This window comes from Onychostruthus taczanowskii, unplaced genomic scaffold, assembly GCF_017590055.1.
Source record: "Onychostruthus taczanowskii isolate IOZ18803 unplaced genomic scaffold, ASM1759005v1 scaffold170, whole genome shotgun sequence".
NCBI lineage: Eukaryota > Metazoa > Chordata > Aves > Passeriformes > Passeridae > Onychostruthus > Onychostruthus taczanowskii.
Window position 1 is genome coordinate 192,107 of NW_024498907.1, and position 25,030 is coordinate 217,136.

The following is a 25,030-nucleotide window of genomic DNA, read 5'->3' on the forward strand; positions in this document are numbered from 1 at the left end:
AATCCATGGTGGGCTGCTGAAGAATAGTCTGTGTTTTCATCCAAGTTCATTCTGGCCGTGAAAGCAAATCCTGTCTAAATCAAGAAATGATCCACATGGACATTTTCTCTTCAGCTCTTTCCCCCACCATACCATGACTGTCAGCATACTCCCAAACCTTGCCTAAATTAGAACATGACACTGCACACACAGCTCTTCCCTAAATAGCAGATGAGAGAAATGTTGTATAGCTTAAGCCACCTTTGGAAAGTGTAAAATTGTTATAGTGATGTAAAAATAAGTGTCATGCTGAATGACAATAGAGGCTTTTATTTATTCATTGGCTGTTGGAGATTTTGAGTGAAAATTTCTGTAAGCTCTTTGGCGCGAGTTTTAAGTCTCTGTTGAATCCATTAAAACACTAGGATGTAGCAAAGAGGCACATCATTCCTTCTTTAGGCACTTTGCTGCCATTTATATCAATGGAAATTAGATAATTCACACATCTGGTCCTTCATCTAACTTTCCCAACTGTGTTCTTGGGGTGCTGAACTTGAGACACTGAAAAGGGCCTATTTTTAATGTTAAGAAAGTCACTTTCAGCATTCTAGGTACTGTTACAGTGAGTAAAACTTGGCATTCCAAAGTGGACACACCTACAGTCCCTAATTACTTTTAATCTATTTTATACCTTTACTTGCTTTTATGTAAAGGCAGGCAGAACAATATACAGCTTCTCTAGCTATGTTTGCATCCTCCATCTTTAATTTCACATTAACACCAAGGTCATGGGTTCAGTCCCCATACTTGGCACTCACTTTAAGAGTTGGATTTGATGAACCTTGTGAGTCAATTCCAACTCAGAATATTCTGTGAAATCTGTCAATTTAACACACATTAAAAGTATGTTTCTTTCTTAACTTTGAGGAAGGTTTTTCTCCACTATTTCTGGCTATTCCCTGGTTCATCTTAAATGTCTCTCTTCATATTTAGTATTATCACTTTTCAAATCTGTTACTAAAAATACGTACATGCACATGTGCCAGTACACATATATGTACATCCATAGTTACTGTTGAGGTGATTACACATGAAGGCTGTGCATTTTTCTTGATATAGTAAAAAACTCATTAAAATGCATTTTTTATTGTGCAGTATTCATAATGTCCATTATTCTCATTTATGTAATATGTGCATTTCAGATGTATGTTTAAATTCAGTGCAGCTTAAAAGGCAGACAATTGCTGTCTCTAAATAATTTATTTTTCTCTTGGTAGGTGAGACACTTGATTTTAATTTCTCATTGCAGAACATTCTTTCAAGTCTCTTGAAAATTTTATTGTTTTTTGCCTAGAACACTTCCAGGCAGTTAACTGGTTTCAGAAATAAATACAAAAATTCAGATGATGTCAAAACCAGCATGAAGATCTGCATGCTGATCTTACAAAATAATAAGTACTCTGAGTGCAATCCAGAAAGTACATTTATCTGTAGGCATTCCTTTGTAGTATTGGTAGCCCATGACTGAAACTTTAAATATAGACAAATCAAAGTGAGATCTTCCTTTCAGTTGTGTAATGCTGGGGCTCTGTCCTGCCAATCTTTAATCACTGGATTGTGGGCACATTGTCGTACAGCTTGGAAGAGGGATCCTTATATTCAGTGACCCCCTGCTCTATGATACTGCTCCTCCTGGCAGTGCCTCACAGCAATCCTTCTCCTACAGCACTGTGCGTTTGGTCAGGTATAATGACTTTATTTTGTGTCTTCCTGGACACATATCTAAACATGGTGTTAGCAGCTCACTGGGTTGCCTCTGCCCCGGAAGTATCCTTGGTGGACTTTCTTGGCAGTAGCTGTAGGAAGCCATCATGATGCAAAACTGGGGCTAAGTGTGCTGATCATATTCTAGATACTGGCCTTTGCAAGAGACTTTTTTAACTTAGAAGAGTGGAGACAAAAAGACCAAGGGCTCCTGGCAGGGACACTGCAACCAACAGCAGCTGAACATGGGTAAGTCTTGTGTGAGAGTGTATAGAAAACAAGGATGGGCTCATCCCAGCCCTTGCACTGACAAGAAAGGGCAACTAAACCAGGACTTTGCCCTTTTTCAGAAGTCTATGATTTTTAAATCCTTTTAAGAGTACCACGTCTGTGGTTCAGACATTCTTATACTTTAACTTTGATCCCTGCTTTCACATCATGTTGTCCTGCTGGGGAGGTTAAACTGGAAGTGTGGAAATGCTCCCCTGAAGCCCCAGATCAGTTTCCAAGAAGTGTGCATGAGCCTGGGGCAGCACGGGGTGGGACTGGCTGTCCTGCAGGGTTTCACCTGCCTGGAAAGGAGTTGTAGGAGCTCTGGGGCCCCAGGGAATGCAAGAGGAGGGCATTTGACTCAGAAATGTCTGGGTTTGAAGCAGGTGGGACCCCATGGATTGAGCCCACTCACAGCAGACTGGTGACCTTACAAAATGGGACTGAGCCAGGTTGTGACAGATGGTGTCCCTGGATCTGAGACTGGGTCCTGGCTCTTACTGTTTAGTTAATTAATTGGGAGGAACATAAAAATTGACTTGGTAAATTGTGTATACAGTATAAACCCCCTGATTTTGTAGACAGCAAATCCTGTGCTGGAGTAAAATGACAAGTATAATCAAAGTTGCTGGTAGATTTTGATGTTTTCCTCATGGCTCTTGTCAGTTGATTCCCAGAAGCAAATTTGGGAGGACATTACTAAAGGACCTATGATCTGATGAGGTTTATTGGACTGATGGGATAAAGCCATTCCTGGTGCTCATACATACCTCAGTAGTGCTTATCTTTAGCAAGTCGTCAGTGAAAAACTGACTTGGTGGAGTGTATTTTTCCACAGCTAACAAAATCGCCTTAGTGATGTATCTTACAGCAGGTAGATGTTGAAGTCTGATTTCTGAGACTATTGCCTGAAATGTACCTAGTTAAGAAGGAAAGAAAAAAACACAGAAGTGTCCACCCTCTGTTGGCTCTGGCTGACATCCATGTGCCAGTAGGAAAAATAAGTAGATTGGGTTCCATGCTGTGCTTTGGGGTGCAGGCTGCCACTCGGAGAAGGGTTGTGCCTATTAGAGGCAAACCATCATTTTGTGCATTCAGAATGGCACAGGAAATCAGAGACAGCAAGGCAAGGGTGAGCAATGAAATGAAGCCTTTTTTTGCAGGCACACCCTCTATGCCAGCAGCTCAAAGGGAGTCAATTGTCCCAGTTAAACCCACAGAGGAATGTCCTTCCCTTTGGTGAGATTCCAGAAAACACACACACACTTTAAAGCATTTTTCTATCCCAGCGATGTCAGTCTCAGGGCAAGAGACCCATCCTCTTTTGTCAGTTCTTCTGAGATGTGGGTGATACCTCTGTGCCAAGATAGTCATTTACTTTTCACAGTGGCTTTTTCCAGCAGGTTTCCAGGAATGAGAAGAACAGCTGGAGAAACTGAATGCTATACTTCATTGGTGGGGGGAAATTCTCTGTACTGCAATATTAGTACTCACTGCCTGTTGCGGTCACCAAGTACTGTCATCAAGGAGCTTTCAAGGGGCTGGTAAGGAAGTGGGATGTACTGAAGCTCTCATGCTTGAGCTATTCAAGTCCAGAAGGGTAATGCAGGGAGTATGTTTATCATGTAAACAGTAAACCGTCTGTAAGAAGGGAAGTTTTATGCAGTGATGGAGTTGTGGGAAATGAGAAACCACAAATTAATGAGAAATCCTACCGAGGTTAAAGTTATTTACTGATTAGATTTGATTTCACTGTGTTTGGTCAGATTGGAAGGGGAAAAAGACAGCGCGGTGTGATAAATCTTTTACTGGCACTGATCTGAGATTATTCATAAGTGAGACTAACCCACATCAGTACCAACAGCTTATGCTGTATCATTCTGCCAGCTGGATGTGCCAGCTGAACAGCTGTTTCAGGCAAATCTTCTTTAAGAAAATTCTTACTAGAAATTGTCTCTTCTCTGTTTACCTGTGGAGGTCCAGTAGTGTTTTCTGGTATTTCTTTAGGGGGATTTTGGAGAAATAAACAAGTGACTGAAAATACCACTGTAGTTACATTGTGACTAGAAGCAACCCAACTTCCCACTCTAATTTCTTGGGACCTTCCAAGTATAGTTACCAGGTTGTGTAGAAAACCAGGAATCTCCCCTTCCTATTCAGACCACATGCTTTTCTGCATGACCTTGTGCTCAAGGTCATGCAGAAAATCACTTTTGTCCAATATCAGGATTTAATCTGATTGCGGTTTTTTTGCTAGGGTGATATATTTGATATATTTTGGGAATGTACCTCCAGTTTGAGGAAAGACTGAGAATGGTGGGATGGTAAAAGATACTTTAAATTTTAGAAGCAGAGATAAGGCACAATTTTAAACTTTGGGTCCTTTTTTGTTGATGCAATTTATGACAAAATGCCAATCTCTGATTATATAGAAATTGGAATAATAACTTGTAGCCCAGGACAGTGACATTTGAGGTGAAGCAGAGGGATTTTTTATGAAGGTTGAAAAAATGGTATAAACTTATTTTGTGTCACAGTTTCAACTGTTTATTAAACCCTTACCTGCCTGAAAAGAAAGAAGGAAGAAAAAATAAAATGTCTAACTTCTAAAGCTGGTTTGGCCTGAAGAATTCAGGGCATACTTAGCTTACACATAATTGCCATGCATCCATTGCTTCTAGCATGCAGCTGGCTTGCATTTGACCAGCTCAACACATGGCAAAAAGTTGTTTGTTGCATCTCTCTTTTGGACTTGGCCCTGTTGCTTTTGTTTGTTGCAATGTAAGGTAATTTATGCAATATTGCTGTAAAAGTAAGCTTGAAAGAAATAAGAAATCTTGGGGTTACTGCAGGAATGTTTTTCCTCTGCTGTGGTCAGGTTTCACTTGTATTTTATGAGCAAATTGTTAATTTCTTGAAGTTACTATATCATTACGACCTGAATGTATGAAATTATTAATTAACAAAGTAAAAGTATGTGAGAAAGAGACAATATTCTCCTCCAGACTGCATCATCTGAGAAGAAAATAGCCATTTGGGAAATTATTGTCTCCTACACACAAGAAGTAACAGAGGGGAATTTTAAAAATTTGTGTCTGCACAGATTGAAAGCAAAACTTCTGAAACTGTTCAGAGCTCTAACATGCCTACAATGCTGACAACTATCAAATTCAAACAAGAAAATATTTTAACTTCCCAGGTGATACAGATGTGTATCACTGTTTCAGAGCATCAGAGTTCACAGTGTTCCACTTCTAGAAGTATAGCTTTGACCTTCTGTGTATTTCTGGATTTAAATGGATTTAAATTTCTGGATGTAAATGCAGATTAGGAGAAGGTCAGGTCTGAGTTCAAAGAAGTCTAAGGTTTCAGTTCAGATTTGTTTACTCTGAAATCTTGCCAGACCTCTATTGTCCGTTATGTCCTCCGTGTCTTTTAACATAGCAGTTCAGTGATGGTGATTAATACACAGGAGCCCACAAAGAGCTTCTTGGTCATGTTTTACCAACTAATTGAAAATAAAATTGAGAGTCTTCTTTTCTTTTCATGATGCTGATGGAGAAGTGGTATCCCTGGGACTCATAAAAATATTCCTATCTGTATCACATTTTACAACAATAAAACTTCTGACGGATAAAATCCTTCTCCGCGTTCCAGCTTCTCCCCACTAATGACGCCTATTGTGTAATGCTGTCATAGTTACTGGGTCTTATTAACGTAAAAGCTCTGAGAATCGTTGTACCTAGACAAGAAAGAGCAAGATACTTCCTGCGATTTCTGAAGAGAAGTTCAGAAGACCTGCATAAAAAGTTTGGATCTGTGAAAATACATAACCATTTCTTCATAAGGCAGGTCTCTCTTAGGCCACTTGATAAATGACTGCCAAGTCAGGAATATGGAAGCTGCAATACTAAAGTCATACTCCTGCTGATATTTCTACCATCAGGTATCAGTATTTCACCTGATATCAAACTTGAAGCAGACTCAGTTTCCACTGAAAATTCACAGTGCCTGAATCCAACGGCCCCAGTCACTTTTGGCATTTTGCATATGATTCCCTCATTATGGAGCGCTTGTGGGTTTTGATTCAATTATCTCCCTAAGACCCCATGCACAGAGGTGCATCGTGGTGCTGTATATTTGGATTGCTATTCTCAGTGTGAGTTGTTTGTCAGTCAGGTCCTTTCCTCTAGTTCAAATGTTCCTGAAATCCAGAAGGGCTCTGATTTCATAGGTCTAGTAGAGGTTTCTCACAAAACCAGAGGTATTTTCAAGATACCCAGAACCACAAATTCAGCCCCCACTGAATTTCAGTTTCCCTTACAGGTCATTATTGTTTTCACCACTTTATAGCAATACTGGCCAAAATCAATCTTTTACAATTCTACTTCCTACTCATATTAAAAGAAAAAGGTTGGGGCTTTTAATTAGAGCTATTTATATTTTCAAAATGAGGAAGACATTCTGAAAAAGGAATTGTTTCTGCAGCCAATTCGGGGACCTTCTGTCTACAAAATCTGCTCTAGACACTTTCCCACCACAACTTTCTTTCCATTATTAGGAACTTACACCACTTTGTATTTAGCTTGGTATTTTGCCAAAAAACGTTCTTTAGGTCTCTATAGTACAAACTCTGACAGAAAGCATAACACAAGGAAAAAAAGGTATTTTTAAGTCCCTTACTTTTTTCCATTTTCCCATCAGAAAAAAAAATTAAAAATATTAGTAATATAAATCCATCTCTGTTCCAGTTTTTGCTCTGGTTATTTATACTCTTTTAATGTGATCCATGTAGAAAAGTTAAACATTATTAAATCCATTCAGATAGTTCTTCAATCTATTCAGGAGCTGAGTGTACCTGGCACAGGCACTGAATATTTCCTTTTGGTTTCTGAACTAGAAATAATACTTGAAGTAAATTATTTTCTGCTGTGATAATGATGATACTACCAGACGTCCTGAGTGAAAAAGGCCAGGGAGGTTCTGATCCTGACTCTCATTCTGATATTGTGTCGTACTTTTTTTCCCTAAGAAAACTCATCTCAGTTTCTGTCTGTGGTTTTCAGTAAGAACAGTCCTTTTCCCTCTTCCTGCACAATTTTTCAGCCAGATTAACTGAACTACGAAAAGGTCAAATGACTTACTTGAAGGGTAAACCATGAGTCAGTAGCACAGCTAGAACTGAATCAAATCCTTTCCTGTCTTCCAGTCCAACCACTAGACAACTCACAATTGCTTTTATTGACCAGAGAGCTTTAATGAAGTCAACATTAGCTGTGGTACGTGCTAGCATGAGTCTCTGAACAGTTTTAGTATACATTCATATGAGTCTGTGAAAATCAGTCACCTTCTAGCAGCAATTCATAGGGTATGTGGCAGACAGCAGACCTTGGGTCCCTCTCTGTGCATGCCCTATGTCCTGTCTGTTCATTTCTCTGCTTGCACACTCAAGCCATGCTGCTGTGCTCCTGTCTGCACTGGGAGCTGGTGTGTCTGGTCCTGGTCAGCAGCTGAACTACAACCTTCGCTCCAATCATCAGTTCAGCTGCCCTTTCTTTACAGTCAAGAGGGGGAAAGGCCTGTTATTCTGCACTGTAGTCATATGAGATTATGGTTTGGATAATGTTCATAAACACTGGAAAAGATAAACTCAACAATCTATTTTGACCTTAGAGTCTATTGATGTTTGTTTTAGCTGACCTATATGCATCTGCACATATTTTGGCAGATAGATGCCTGGAAACTTTGTGGAGAGGCTGATGGAAAATACTGTAAAAAAAAAAAAAAAGAAAATATGGCTGAAAAGGAAGAAAGATGGGCTTTGTCTACATTACTTCTAGCAGCTAAATCAACTGCTACCCTCTACCTCTCCAGGCAATCTGTGCTGTCACTTCCCAACTCAAATTATTAGGTTCAATATTCAGGGAATATTTATTTCCCTCCCTTATTTAAATAAGTGTGTCACTTACCTGGGACATTTACATATGATGTAAAGCAATCAAAAAAATGTCCATCTCCCATCTCCTCTTTTTACTGAATAATGCCCGGTACTGCCTTTCTCCTAATAAGACTCCACTTGCAAAGGTTTTCCAGATGTTGTTCTACACAGTTGCCTGAGTATGTGAAGAAAAGGTAATAGGAAAAAAAAATGGTTTAAAAATGATACTGAAGATTTGACTTTTCAGTTTTTCAAAGCCAGGAAACTAATACTGAATCATCTGACTGTGCTGTGCTGCCATGTTTTAGCTCATACAGCACACAAGATAACCACTGTTCAGTGACCCTGCAGTAACTCAGCAAAATGGGATGACTGGAGGATGAGGTTTCTTCTATAAATCATCAGGTCTGTAGTGTATATGTGCAATAGACAGGACTTGGGAAGTAGGGGAAAATGGGACTGTTATGGAATGCAGAAGGACTTCTAGCATGTTTCTTTTACTGATGACTGGTTGGCAGCTCAAAAAAAAAGCTCTCTAGTATAAGGTCATGATATAAATTAAAATGGAAAGAGGTACTATTAGATCCTCTTTTCCATTCCCTGTCACTGGGGAATTGCTCCCTACAGTGTTCTTGAGTGTTTTGTCCAGTCTTCTCTGAAATAACTTAAGCAACAGGGTTTTCATAGCTTCTCCTTGGAATCCTACCCCACAGTGTAGTAGATCTCATTAATAGGAAATGTTACTCTAAAGCATAAATCTTCCTGCTCTCCATTTCATCTCATTAATTCCACTTATACTACCTTCTCTGGTCCTAATCAATCCCTTTGCTGCTTAAGTGTTTATATCCTCCTAAGACTTATGGGGAATTATCATAGCCCAATTAGATATCATTCAGCCAAGATATGTGCAAAGCCCATTGCCTTTATTTTCCTTCAGCCCACATCTAAGCCCTGGCTCATTTTTTTCCCCCGCTCTGAAGTCCCTTCAGTTTGTCATCAAGCTGCCCTCAATTTAAGTAGAAGAGAGCTCTGGTCCCTACACTACAGCGAGAGATGTGGTGATCAGGTTTCTAGAACACCAGCAATCCCCAACTCACCACAAAGTCAGATGGAGTGGCCCCAGAGACCACTCAGGAAGAAGAAAATAAAGGAGAGTAGCAGTTTGCAGGGAAAGAGCAAAGTAAAATGGCAACCAAACAGCACAAGCGGTGGCCCTGCAGGGAAAAGGGCCACAGGAAAGCTTTGCAGGAGTCCTGGGAGCTATGCCATCACAGTGAGGCATGGCACCAATAGCTTACACCCTGGCTGGCAGCCCTGAGGAGTGCTAGTGGGGTAGAAATGCTCCCAGATCACTCCATGCCCACCCCACGCCAGTTGTGACAGGCAGGGCTGGCGTCAGCATTGGAAACCACCCCACACCACCCTGTGCCATGACCTCACGAGCGGCAGCGGCCCAGGTGAGCGTGAGTTTCACAGATGGACAAAGCCGACTCTGTGCACAGGTTTTTTCCTTGTGACCATAAAATTAAGGAGTGGGAGAAAAACCTGGGCTGTATCATAGTCTCCTGGTGGTCCACTCCCTACACTCAGCCTGCAGACTATCCAAAACGTTGTCGTTTTATCCCAGAAGGCAAGCAGGCCTGGGGTAGATCCAGAACAGATTACAACATAATCCAATTCACAGGGAGGGGTATTTTTGAAAGAGGATTATTTTTTTTCTCTCTGGCTGGCTGCCAAAAATAAATAAATGTTGTAAGTATAATGTAATGTTTTTAGAGAACATGGTGATGGAAAGAGAGAGCTCGTTTCCATATCGACATTAAAGGGAGGGAAAGGGTAATTTGATTTTTTGCACTGTGCAAAGCAATCTGAGGTATAAATGTCGGTATTTCACAGTGGAATTTCAAACACAGTCATAGTCTGAAGAAAGCAGTGTTTCATTTCTAATCAGAACAATGTACTATGGCTGTTTGCTCTGCATTTCAGCATCAAAAAGCCTCTGCCTGAACCTTTTGTGACCTTCAAAGAGTTTTGCATAATTAGCTTGATTAAAGACACAGCACAGTTTTAGCACCAGAGACCAAAAACCACAAATTACTGAGGATCACATGCTTTGCAAAATAATACCATTCATGTGATTATTTGTTTTGCTCTCATCATTTTTGAAATATTACTCCATTGCTTTGACTTGAATTTCTGGTTGTAACAGATAGCCAATTCCCAAATAAAATATAAGTCTTTACAAAAATGTTTCCATTGCATAAAAAACTCTTACTGGATTTCTGCAAAGTCATAGAGCTGTTTGATATTTGTATTAGGGATGCAACTGAAAAACACCAGCAGTACAAAGGCGTTCAGCTACCTAGAGTGTCATTTCACAAGGTCTTTCTTAGACCTTGCTTTTATAATTTTGATTTTAGTCTGTTAATCTCAAATTTCAAAGTGTGACAAAGCCAATAAAAGACCAGATCAAGAATGTATGATAGATAATACATCAAAGAACTTTTGCATCCAGAGAGCATTGGGTCACCTTATAGAGAGCAGTTTGGGGACTGCTCTGATCAAAGAATCCAGAAGAGAGCTGTGGGGGCTTGCAACAGAGGGAAGTACTGCCGTAGTGTTCATTGGACCATACATACACAGCACGTGCCCAAAGAATTGCCAGAACAGACATACCTGGCAGCAGGACCCATCTACCTGCCTCCTGAAACAGAGACTGCCTAGTTCTTTTCCTCTCCACTCACACAAGAGGTAGTAATTTCCCACTGCCTGAGGGTAGTGGAAGGAAAAGTTCTCAGAATGTCCCAAGCATCCCAGATGGAGAGCTCTGTTATAGGACCCTCATCTTCTGCCAAACACCATTTTTCCTCGCTGCTTTGGTGCAGAGTGGCCGTGGATCCCTGCCCATCTGCTCGCCTTTTCTAACAGGTTTCCTGACACACTCCCTGTCCCTTTAACTATGGATAAAAAGGACTTGGGCAAGTGCAGTTGTGCTCATACAATCTGTGTTCACGTGTATATGCAGTTGTGTAAGGCCAAGTTTACATCTTCTGCTTTGCAGTAGCTACCAGGCTAAAGAAAATGATCAGCTACCCTACAGGGCTTGGAAGCTATTTCAAGTAACCCTGCCCTCATCCACACTGTACCTACAGCCTTCATGATCTGCTGGAAAGACTGCACAGATTTATGCAACCCTCTGCTGTTAGCACACCCTCATTGCTGCAAAATATCTCAGCTTGAGACCTTCATGCATTAAAAGAAATTAAGGAAGTTGCAAAATCTGTTGGTACAATAATAACAGTGGGTGTTCTTACTGAAACCAGTATAAGCTGGTTGAGTGGCACATCTGGGATGGTTTTAAGAAGAAACTTGATTAATACCACAGATGACTGCTATTTAAAGCCATTCATTTTGATGCATAGTTTGGGGGAGGTTCAGTTTACCCCTAAGGAAAAAGCAGGAGTTAATACAGACAGTGAGTGTTTGTGCTCCACTGGATGGTATTGATCACAGGCAATTTATATTTGATATTTTAAAAGTGGGGAACTTGATTACAATCCACAGGAGGACATTTCAGTAAGGCAAAAAGTGCGAGAAAAACAGTAGCAAATCCCTCTGCTCATTACATCAGACATTTAAACTGAAGGTCAGGTATGACAATATTATTGGGAAAATAAATATGTTTGCATATTGGTCATTAAAAAATTCCTGTTTCCAACACTCTCCTTTCAGGGATATAAGCTTATTATCAGGGTTGAAGAATCTTGGATTGGAGGAACTTGGAAGAAACTTATCTTCTATAAAGGAATGAGACACCAGAGTACTTATCCAAAGGATGTGAAGGATGAAAAAATAGATTGGATATTGGCACAGGTATATATGCCAAGTAATTAGACATTGCTGCTGTTAACCAGAGTTAAATGTCCACACACTGACTATTTGTAATAGATGAGAGGAAGAAGCTGGAAACCTTTTACTTCAAAGGGTTAAGCTTCACATGCATCCTTGAGAAAGTGAGACATGAGTTAGCAAAATGAAGGATCATATTTGCAGTGTACAGCTTATAAAGGACAAAGGCCACATAACTCTACTCAGGAAATTCAGCTCTAGTCTTTTCCAGTGAGCGTGAGCAGCTATGTTCAGAAGTAGGTGGAGATGGGTGGTGAATCCTTTGTTACCACACTGTAACTCTTCAGAAGCCTTATGACAGTATCCATGTCTTTGTGGGATGCACAGAAGTGCTTCTCTTGATATAAGACAGCCTAAGATGGATGCAACTTTTGGGATGAACAGATTTTAGGCAGCATTCAGTTCAGCATACGGACTAGTTGCAGCACCATATGGAAGGTGACGATATTATAGCAATAGATGTAGCGGATCGGATTGTGATCTGGCTTGCACCAGTTCTAGGCAGATGCAACTCCTTCAGCTTTAATGGACTTACCACAGCTTCACACCAAATGAAGTGAAATGAATTTTGGGTACAATGCATCTACATTAAGCAATGAAAGACTGGTGATTTGTGTGATATCTTTTTTAATTTCTCTCCTTTTTTTTTTAACTAAAGTGCTAGCATGTTGTGTGGGGAGGCATTTTTTATTCTTATTAACAGTTGGCATTCTGTTTGTCGTAAGCTGTGTGTGGGTTTCTGTGCAAGACAAAGGCATGGCACTGCTCTGGCTAGGAAGCTTTGTGCCAGCTCTTCACTGAGCAACTTCACAGCAGTTTTGGACATATTTTTCTACATTGGGAGTGAAGAAAACAGAGCATGTGTGCACAGCAAAGGCAAACTTTCCAAACCTGGTTAATCTCACTGTACCCATGCTGTGCAAGCCTCGGCTGCTCTAAATTAAATGGAGCTGGAGGAAGCAAAAGCACAAGGACTAAAAGAGAAAACAAAGGAGAGAAGCAGTGAAGAACATGAGGAGGTAACAAGATAGGGGAGAGAGCACTGAGCAGAAGGCAGGCTGTGATAGTAGTGCTGTTCTTGGAAAAGAAGCACACAGAGAGAAATATTTTTTGCAGATAAAAAAGAACTAGAGATTTTGAGCTGTGCTGCCTTTTCTCTCTTTCTCTCTGTCAGAACTTACTTCCTGACAATTCACTTTGCTTCACTACTCATCAGCCTTTCCTGAGAATAGGTGGCTGGAGACAAGAGGCAAATGGTCTTCTAAAAGAAGAGCTTCCAGCTTGATTTAGTATGTATATGCAAATATCTGCATTAACTGATATTTCCCCTAGCAGGCAATCCCGCATTTGGAAGGACAGGGAGGAAAATGAGACAAGGTTAACAAGGTAGGGAAGATGGGAAGCAGGGTAGGGAAGATGGGAAGCAGCAGAGGTCAGGGCTGAAGAAAACAGCAAGAACTTAATTCCATGGCCCTCTTCCTCCTCTTCTAGCATCCTGCTAGCCTGTGGCTGGAGAACATCTGATGTGTAGGCAGCACTCAGGGCCCAGGAATTTATATGGCCTTGACGTTCACAGGAATAGGTTTCTACAGTTGTTAGAGATGCTTTTGTCTTGTCAACATGGAAAACAGCCTGGTTAAGTCCAGGCCTGGGAGGCAGTTGCAGATTAGGAAAATTGTCTTTGGAGTTGTTTGTATGGGCCAATGTAAATTTGAAAAGGACAGTATGCTATTGCTTTACTTTTTTTGGCCACAACTAAATAAAGAAAATATGTTGTAAATATAAGAGGTATCTACTTTCAGCTTTGCAGGCTTAAAAAGACTGATGATCTGGATTATAATCAAAGTTTGGGATTTAATTTTCCTATAGGCTGCTTTGATGAAACATGAAGAAAAATTGGCTTTTAAAATGTTATCCTCTGTGCAGAAAGACATTGCCGATTGTTCCAGCTGATCTGTTGCCTTTGCAATTGCTATCTGGCTGTCAAGAAGAAGTCAATAGAAGAATGTGCTGTAACAGCATGGTGGAGGGACTGGAAAGGCAGCCCACAGGCTGACAGCATGTGATACCCACCTACCTCCTCTACAACTGTCCATGCCACGATATGGGACAAGGGTAACCCCACTGAACTAGTGTAAGACCGGGGCTTCAGCTGCACACACAAGGAGTTAGAGGGGAGTCATGATGTAACCACAGGGAGCTGAGCACGATGCACCATGAAAGCAGCTCCTTTACCACTCTGTCTCTTCTTTTCACACACAGTCATTTTGTGCGAGCTCACTGAGTGAGAGTTGGGCCAGCCGGCAGAAAAGACCCTGCATAATTTCTTTCATATTTATTGGACCAGATGACCTGTTAGAAAAAGCAGACAAAGAGAAACTCATTTACAGTGCTTGAAAAGGGGAAAATAGCTGTTGATGTTCCCATGATTCTTGGGGAAGTGATGAGGTGGAACTGCAGCACAAGGCACGTCACGTGTGTGCATTAGCCATCCTTGCACTCGTCTGAGTTGCCACAACAGCTGTGCAATGCCAAGGGCCAGGGTATGCACTTCTGCAAAGTTGCAGAAGGGAAAATACAGCATTTGTTCTGCTTTTAGCTCAGCTGATGTCATAATCAACTCATGTGAAAAGAAAAGCTTTTCCCTTTTGGTGTTTGAATGTTTTAATCTGTTCCGTACTTCTGTCACCGATAACCTGCCTTTGGATGTTAGCACAATCCACATTATACTTAATCCAGAGCTATCTTTATTAATGTAATATTTTTCTAATATGTCAAATGCTACCAGGAAGCTACTCCTCAGTAAGGACTAGTTGTGTGGAAGATTTCAGCTCTTGGAGCTCAGCTGGTTTTAATTACCCACACAGATAAGTGTAGCCATTTATTTTCTTTGAACTGGAAAAGGTTGCTTTTCTATTTTTAACCCCTGAAGACAGCTGAGTAATTCAACTGAAAGTCCTCAGTCCAGAAATAACCTTTTTTTTTTTTTTTTCTTTTTGCCCTATGAGGATCAAATTGTTTCTCATGAGCCAGGGTTTAACCCATAGCTGTTCAGTTCAGTTTTATTATATTCAGGACAGGTTTTCATAGATGGGTAATAACCAGAGTCTCCAATACTCATCCAGTGTGGCATTGAGAACGTCTTGCAATTTCCATTTGAGAGAGAGTCCTTTTGCAGCAATACTCACACAGAGAGATACCTTAGCAGGGTTCCTCACTGAGTAAGATTCTATTTGACATATATGAGGGTGGCAAGTTCTGGTCCAAAACAAACATGTATGATCAATTTTCCAAAAGTGCTCTGCATGTTGCCCTTAGTGCCACAATGGGGAGAAACTGCATGCTAAGCACTTACAAAAATCTGGCCCTTGTTTGAATGTGAATGGGGGCTTGAACTCTTTGGAAAATCTGGCAGCAATTGTGGGTGCTGAGTACTTAGGAAGCAGTGGTGGTCTTGGACCGGGGCTGCCATTACTGATTTACACCCTTGTTAGCCATTGATTTTCAACAGAGTTACACCCTTCTGGAATTGGAGCAACACAGTCAGACTGCATAATTTATAAATTAGTGCACATATAGATATTTTATTTTATTTTATTTTATTTTATTTTATTTTATTTTATTTTATTTTATTTATTTTATTTTATCTTACTTTTTTTATTTTTAAGAAAATTCTTTTGAAATATTACCCTGTTGCCTGAATCCGTACTGCTCCTGACTGTCTGCCAGCTCCCAGATTAAATGTAAGTCATTACGGAATGTTTTCCTCACATGGGAAAGACTGGAGTGGCCCAGTGTTAGTTTTGCCCTCCAACATTAATTCTAATTACCTCAAAATGCAAACATGTTTGAATTTCCAGCAGATGACATTATTTCTTCTTTGACATCAGACATCAAAGAAAGAAAAATAAACATGGGACAGTGACAGCATTAGGCCTCTAGTCATTTTTCAGAAGGTTTTTCATGTCCTGTTCCAGACTGGTTCTTCTTTAAGTCTTGTCTCGGATATTAGGGAGGGGAAAGGTTTACAGACTCCAAGACTGATGGAGTCTTTTCCCTTTCAGTTCTCTGAGGCAGATGGGGGGAAGGAAAGAAACAGTCTGGTTTACATCAGGGTTGGAGCCTTAGTTTTCAGAGGCACACACACACCCCCAATAGTTTGGTTATTTCTTAAATTTTTTTTTAGCTTTTTTTCTGAATATTCATGGATGATACTGCTGCATTTAAAAATGCACTCATTCAAAGAGAACAGAAATTTGTCAATGTGGACAAGAACCTCAGAATTTTGCAGTTGTTTAGTACTTTTGGGGGATCATTATTCACACAGGTGTCATGGCAGCTGAAAGCTGATGGTTCTAGATATTCCCTCTACAGAGCACTGACCTTTCAGACCTTTCAAGCCCACAGTGTTTATAAAGGGACTTATCAAGGGAGATGCCTCTACTTCTGCATGTCAGGGTTTGGGATGTGCTAGCTTGCACCCACGTGGCTTTTATGAAGTTGTGGCAATGGTAGCTCCCAGTCAACCTTCATGGACCTGGACACAGGACTGGGGTCCCCTCACCTGCGCCCCTGCCTTCACCCGGGGCCCACCTCACCCCAGTTTTTCCCAGGCTGCTGGGCTGGCCCTGAAGCAGAGCATCTCTGCATCTGAAAAACAGAAATAAATGGAATAATACCACTGCTCAATCTGACAGACATCATGGAGAGATGTAAAGGCTCCATTATTAGAGACCCTGACTGTGTTTTGGTGAGGCAGGCTACAGAAAAATCCATGCAAGAAATCAAATTGTGAGAAAATTACAGAATTCTCTTCCCAGGGCCTGGGAGAACAAGGTTATTGCAGGACATGGCGGAGATGTGCAGGCAGAGCTGTGCAGGGAAGCTTGAACATACTTGCTCCTCACTTTTTGAGCACTAAACCTGACTCCTGAGTTTTAAAAAGGGTCAGCTTGTGATGGACCCATCCTGCAGGAGCTGCTGCTTTGGCTTTGCAGTGCAACAGTTCAGGATGTGTCTTTCTTCCACTGCATGGGGCAAGTAGTAGTTTTTTACACCACATACTCTCCCCACTCCATGCTTCCAGCCCCATATCCATTTAAAAAGTGTAGAAACAAATTCATTTTCAGTCAATAAATAACAATAAATAAATAAATAAGCCATGTGCTCTGCAGTTGTTGCCTGCAGTGTGAGCTCTAGTGTTTTGAAGTGTTTCTCATTGGGGCCCACAAATGTTTGTAATAAAACTGACTGGCAAAATCTTGGGCCAGAGCCTCTGGGCTGCTCAGCCAGCTTCACACCCATCCTCCTGATCCATTTTCCCTTGATGTGAGCCCAGGGCAGGCAGTAGCTCCCCAGGGGCCATGCAAGAGCTGAGGGCTGGAGTGACTGGGCTGAAGGGCATCAGCCAGCTCACCTCAGGCTCCCTAGAGAATGTTAATGTTCACACTGAGGCACCTGAGGACGGTGGCAAGATGCACTAAAATTAATTATTTTTGCTTTTCTTGCTTCTTCTTGCAGTTTGACAGCATAGCTTAGAGTCTGATACTGTCAAACTTGTTTTTTTCCATTCTCTGCAATACCTGGAAAGCACACCATGACACTACTCCCAGGAATCATTGTAAAAAGTATTTAATTGAGCTTGCCTTTCTAAAATTGCCTACAGACTCTGAGAGGTCTAGCAGGATACATCCTGCAGGGCTCATTTGAAAACAAGAGTACTGAAAATCTGCCCTCCAAAAGTCAGTGTTTCCATTTGAGTGCTCAAGAATGAATGTACTTAAAATCAAGCTTTGTACGGAAATTTGAACCAGCCCGAATACTAATATTGGCAACAGCTCTGCATGTTGGTAGAGCATACCACTTCTCATCAGGCAGAGTGTATCATTTAGGGGTATGTTTTCAAAATTAGATAACCCAAATGTTCTTACAAATGGCTTTGATTATTTTCTGTCTGTACAATACCGAGTTTTTGTAAGGGAATGGACAACAGCCTGAGGAGAAATGGTGGTGGGGTATGTGAGTATCCTTTTTCGCACACATCAGTGCATATTTGGTATATGAGGTGGTGCTTACACAGTTTTCCTTTCACTGTTCAGGCAGCCAGTTTTTAAAAATGTGGCCTGTGGTGTTTCTGTTTCTTTGATGTTTTCAAATGGGATCTAGTTATTTTAATATGCCTATTATATCTAATTCTCTGCTAAGGCCATCTCAAGGCCCTAGAGGAAATCAGACTTTATGTTGTCCTAGCTGTGTCACCCATTTCTAAATTAAAAGAAAAAGGAACTGTATCCTCTGCTAAAATGACATTCATTCTTCTTGTTTATGATGTGAGAAATCCTCTTGGTTCAGAAATGTGCAGTCCTTCCTTTCCACTTAACAGAGAGTCCATTAACTGCTAGAAACATTGGGCCAACGAAGAGTGGGTGACTTGTTCCCATCTCTTCTGGAAGCTGTGTGATGGAGGATAGTCATAGTTATGTGTACACATTCAGAATTAGCCTGATGCTTCACCCAACATCATAAAAGTAGACTAATTATACTGGAGCAGGTTTACATCTTCAGCAAAATCTGAACAAGACTGGCACTTCTAGGACTCCACCAAGAGAACCAGCCTTACCCAAATCAGTTTGTGCTCAAGCTGTTGCTATAAACCAGCTTTGCAGGATGTAGGACAACTGGTACAACATGGGCTTTTTCATGAGTGATACTAGACACCCCCAGCCCTTTTCTGGGATCATTGCATGCACAGAGACTGCTCAATCATTCCTCTGGTCAAGTACTAGCTAAATTGTATCACTAGCAACAATGCAAGTGTACAAGCTGTAAAAAATTATGTACATGTGTGATAAGTAGCAATGTGTCCGTTAATATTGTGTGACTTGTTGGGAGAGAGATTTTTCTAGTGCAACTTCAGAAGTGCTTAGGACAACAAGATATTCTCTGTGGGAGCAGTCTACTTTCCACGTGGAAAATGCATGATGGGGTTTTGGGTAGGATTGGATATATTTTGCTGCTTTGAATTACTGTCTGGATGAGTCAAGCTATTTTTTGTCCTGTCGGATCTCTGTGGTGTTGGTGAATAGTTATTTCTGCATGGACAGTGCATTAAAGTTCCCATTAACAGTCAGGTTCTCTTCAGCAGAAGATGTTAAAATGTTTTTTATATAAAAATAAGCATTTAAAAACTATTCTTCTGTTATCAATACCTGCTTGGCAGTTTCCTCCTTTGGGAAGCATATGTCTGGACATGTCTGGGCCTGTTTTGGAAGAGATGGCCTGTTGCCATACCCCCTTGCTGTTTCTTTTAAATCTGGCTGTAGTGCATCTTTAAGCTTTGTGGAGGGTTTTTTTCTTTCTGTTTCATGCCTAGCAGTGGTGCCTTATACATTCACTAAGAATGAGTTCAGAGATAAAGATAAGAAATTTAGGAAACTGTAAATGTCCTCATCTCTACTGCTGGTGTGGGTAGAATGAGTACCACAGAGAAAAATATTATTTTGTATGAGGTAACAGCTGCTGTTGCTGTAGGTATTGAGTGAGGCTGTGCTGCAGTCATTAATCTTGTGTTGCTCCTGTAGTCTTTCACTAATGAGAAATAAGAGCAAGACCATCAGTGTGTGGGGGTTAGAAATGAAGACTGTACCATTCAGGAGGGAAAACCCAAACCCAGTAATTTTAGTAGCTGGGCATTTTTGCAGATGCAGCTTGGACTTCTGAGTTAACACTGCTTAACTAGGAGAGTTTCTTACAGTGAGATAGTGTCTAGGTGCTTTCAGTAGTTGCTGTGTTGGCAGGAGGCAACCTTTACATGCAGGTTCATTATAACTGGTGGCGGGCTGCACAAAAAGTACACCAGTCCCTGCTGAGCCTACCAACAGGCAGAACCTCTTCACAACTGTGTGAAGTTTGTGATGAATCATCACAAACTGATTCATTATGTATTATCACCATGCAGCTAGTACACTAAGGAATGATTGTAATGAAAAAATCATTTGGATTTAGATATTTAAAACCAGCATGTTTTGTACTTGCTTGAAATTTTAAGAATTACTGGAAAGAAAAACATAGCTTCCAAACCCAAATATATAGGAGAAACATGAACAATGTACTGTACTGCCCTGAACTACCAATGTTTGGATAGTAGTTGCTTTTTATTCTCCTCTAATGATTAACCTGGCAATATATATGCAGGGACATCTACTGAAGTTCTTTGTAGCATGTTCAAGATTAACTCTTCTAGAAATATCACCAATTTTTTTTTTTTTAAAAAAAGGCAACAAGCATTCAGGATATTCTAGTGATTTACCATGTTCTTTCATAGGAGGAAAGTGAGTGCCTTGGATGGCTAACTAGCCTCTTGTATGTGCAGCGGTGATGCACCGTGAAGGCTGGGCAGATTTTTCACTCTGAAGTCCTCAGGGGAAACTAGTTAAGGAACATTCTAGATCCTGGACCATGTCACATGTTATGTGACATTCATCAGGCTCCAGCTGTCCTGTGTGGCCTCTTGACAGTCCCACTTCAGAAGGTGCCTTATGCACATGCCTTTCTCAGCACATTTGTGAGCTCCTCAGAGTGCTGTGGAAAACACAGACCAACCCTTCTCTGATAGCATGACCACATCAGTGGGCAAGAGAAGAGCTGCAGACGTCATTTATCTGGACTTCTGTAATGCCTTTGACATTGTCCCCCAGGGCACCCTTCTCTCCAAACTGGAGAGAGACATATTTGATGGATGGACTATATGGTGGTAAGGAATGTTGTTGGACAGTGGCAACCACAGAGTAGTAGACTCTTCTGGATGGAGATCAGTGACAAGTGGTGTCCTTCAGGGGAATACTGGGAACCAGTGCTGTTTATCAACTTCATCAATTACAAACAAGGGGATGGAGTTCACCCGTAGCAAGTTTGCAGATGACACCAAGCTGAGTAGTACCGTTGCTTGAGGGTTAGGATGCAATCCAGAGAACCTGGATAAGCTTGGGAAGTGAGTCAAAAATGGGAGCTTATCCTCCAACTTCCTACTTCATGGCTAAGGAAAAAAGCAGTGTGGTTAGCAGTTATGGCAATTGCTTAACTTATTTTACACCTTTAAATTGGTATAGTAGTATAAATACCATTACCTTTAAATTACCTTTAAATTGGTAACTTGGAGTGTAGGGAGGGTGAGGAGAAAGTTTACAAAGTTGGATAAAATAAGGCTTCTACAGCTAATGCTGTTAGTGTTATCTAATTCCTTCTGATTTCTTATGCCTCTGAAAGTCAAAGTCTACCTCCATATTGTGGCATCAAAGCAGCCTAGTTTTCAAAAGTGATGAGGACAAAATAGCTCAGTTGACACTGGAAACTGAGACCTCTCCATCAGACTGTTTATGCAAGGTATCAACAAAAAGCTTCCCTCAATACCTGTAAAGTTCCCTTTTGTCATTCCAGAGCTTCCCATAGCCTTTTCACAGCACACATATTCTGCATGTAGACCTCAATATGAAGTGTGTGTGAGGACTAGTGCTTCTAGCACCGTCCAGCTCCCACAGCTTGAACCAGTGCTCATTTTTCAGCATATCTGTTATTAAGAGACCAAAAGAGAAACACATTTTTCTCTCAATATTACTGGGTCCAGCCTTGAACCATGGGAAGAAACCCTTTTGTATGTAAACATAGGGGCTGAGCCTGAGGAGATTGGATGAAAGAAAAATAAGTATTTTTGGGATGACAAAATGGTACCAGTTGGAAGCAGGATGCACCAACTACCTGGTTGTTGGGGATGGGGCAGCATTTTACAGAGGAGGTATGTCATAATAAGAAGTTCAAGGAATACACTCTGATTCAACAGCTGGTTCAATCAAACCAGATTAAACTGCCTTCAATACCATCCTGGACCAGATTTTTCAGAAGAATTCAGCAGCTTGGTAGCTAAACCCTTTTGCAAAACATCTTTCACTTATTGTCACAATAGAAGCTGCTGGATGCTGACCACTTCAGAGAATCTGGACCAAATGTGAGATGCCAGGCACTTGAAAGTCTGGCACTGGACTCTGCAGAGAATTCGATCCATTATGTGCTGCTCCACTTCAAAGTGCTTAGCAGCTTGTGACAACCGTACAGCATCACAGCAAATGTCACTTTTTGTGCAAACATTTAACCAACATAAAGCGGCTTTTTAGCATGGTAGTAAATTTCACCCAAATCTCAATTTGCTTTGATTTTTTTTTTTTTCAGTTTTCACTTAATGAAAAAGAAACACTGAATTTGGGCCTTTCTGATGAAAGTATTTACAAAATGTTTTAGGGTAGCTTGGGGTGCAAGAATGACACAGGAGTGTTTCCTCACCAATCTTTTTATCGTTTATCATTTTCTGCTACAACAAAAAGACATCATTAGCTTGAGTTTAAAAACAGAAAGAGAGATGAAGCCTATTCTTCTGAGATTTTCTGTTATTTTCTGCACAGTTTCATGTTTTAATTTTGAAAGAAGAGAAAGGACACACACCTTCTTGAAGGAAAAGAGGAAGACAGTTGAGCACAGACTAAGAGCTGAGATTAAACTCTGCAATCTGGGTTCATACCCATCTCCAGCTTTCAGTATAATCTTTCTTTGTATTTTTTTTTTTTTTTTGTTAATCAAACCCAGGAATTATATACAGCTGTTGAGATAAGAATAATTAAGAACAATGCACTTCCTTTTAAAGCTTCTCAAAGGATAACCTCTAATAAGATGAATTGAGCGTCTCATGCAGGCCACACACAAATGATTGCTCATATTTAGTAAAACATTTTTTGGGGTAAAGATAAGCTAATTTTGTTCAAGAGCAGAGGGTGGTCTTTAAGTCTTGCATTTGTCAAAGAAACAAGCAGTTTTTTTATCTATTTCCTATAATCTTCTACAGCTCAAGAGGAGTAATGTAGGGGGAGGGAAATTCAGGCAATGTATTTATGTTGGAGCACAAGCCTGAGCATTTGAGCAGACCATAAAGTTAAAGAGACAATGGGCTGCATAGTGGAAACCTTACTTGCAATCCAAACTTTATATGTGCTGATGCTGTTGCTCCTGTAGGTACTCAGCCTTACAAATAAGTGAGCTGGATGAGATCTGATGTGCCACAAAGCTCATTTGGAAGTGTAAGGCAGCTGGAGATTGGTTTTTCATAGCTTTCATGTTGGTTGCTTTTTTAAATGCCCTTTTCTTTCCATGGAAAAGTTTCACTACTGATCTACATAGAAGGTCAGCAACATCATCACAGTAGAAATGGGCTTGCAGGATGCAGGGGGATCCCTGTGGTCCTCTGCACCCTACCAAAATCTGCTGTGTCTATGCCCTCTGTATGCTTAGCATTGGATAAATGGTTCTGCTCTGGCAGTATCCAGAAAGACACAATCAGGTCAGGCATTAAGACCCACACCTTGTCCGTGGTCTCTAGAGTTCACACAGAGACTTGCAGTTTGTTTTCACATGCACATCAGTGTGAATCCAGAAAAACACAATGAGAATGATCCTTGGAAGCCTTTGTGCAAGGTGTTGGAGAGCAGACCAAGCTAGTGCTGGTTCTGTGCACTCATGAAACTGGCCTCATTTGAATAGTTCATGGGGGAAAGCCTAGCTGTGAAGAAAAGGCAAGACAAGACATTGTGCAAAACATGCCACTGACAGGTTCTCCTCCTCCCCTTAAGACATTTCACCTGAAAAAAGAGAAGTACCAGCTGGAGTTATAAATTATTCCAGCTCCTAGTTGCCAAATGTTTCCACTCTCCCCTTTGTGTCTGTTACAGATGCGTCATCCACATATGAATGTTTCCTGGAATTTGGTTCCAGAGATTTGAGCCTCTGAAGTTTTGGGGCCAGACTCACTCAGATGGAACTCCCAGGGAGCAGAAATTGCTTGTTTAAATCAAGAGGCTTATCAGAGAATGTTAAATTATTTTTTGCAGCTGAAAGTCAAAAGATCTTACCAGTCTTCTCCTTGCTATTTGCTGCATAGCTTTCAAATTTAAAACTATTTTTAAAAAACACAAAAAGAAAACTCCAACAAAACAAAACAGAACAAGCCCCAGAAACAGAAAAAAAACAATAACAACAACAACAACAAAACAAAAACCCCACCCCAAAACAAAACAAAAAAAAAACCCAAACAAAAACCCCAAACAAACAAAAAACCCCAAAAAAACAAAAAAAAACAAAAAAAAAAAACCAAACAAAAAAAACCCAAAAAACCAACCAAACAAACAAACAAACAAAAAAAAAAACCCAACCAAACTGGAGAAAACAAAAACAACAAAAAAAAAAAATCCAAACTTTTTCCAGTGCCCCTTGTCCTCCAGACAGCCAAGTCTGTTCCTGTCACCACCCTTCTAATTACTAGAAGGACCCCTCTTGTCTGGAGAGATCAGTGCAGGATTGTTTTACACCAACACTGGTGTTTTGCCTGCTTAAGCAGAATCTAAAAGTAACAGAGTGATCTATTAGCCAAGGAAAGAGTGTTCAATCAAGCAGCGCTCTGCATTTCTCCAGTATTTTTCACCCAAAGCAATTAAGCATTCATTGATCACAAGCATTAATTAGGTCTAATCACATGCCTGCAAATAAGGCATTATGAAAAGATGAAAATGAGTGCTGTGTTTTAAAATGGGTTTTGGTGGTGAAGAAGGACATAGCCATCTTATGGGATTCCTAGAAGCCCTTCATATTTGTAAAGACAAGCTACTGATCAACTCCCAAAAATCAGGCCCTGCTAGTCCATGTTGGAAAGTCACCCACCTTGTGCCACATTCAGAAGGGCCTATGTAAAGGCTGAATAGCAACTTACAAAGGCTCTGTTAGCAGTTCTATATACCTGTCTGCTCTTTCTCTATCTACTCAGTTGGTACTTGGCTCATTTATAGCACAGCTATAAGACAATATCTAAACACTTATAAGGGCCTTTCTCTCCCAAGCCTGGTCCTGCTTTTCATAAACTCAACCTTCTTGTTTTACACACTCCTCCATTCCATTCTAATTTCCATTGTTTAATCTCACCCAGCTCTTTCTCTCCCTCCCCTCAGCAGGACACAAAAAATAAAAATCAGCAATGCCTTAATTTTGCAATGTTGCAAAGTTGGGTGGGTTCATAGGAAAATATCAAAACAACAAAGAGGAAACCCAATCTTTTCTCCCAGTTCCCACAGCTTGATTCCA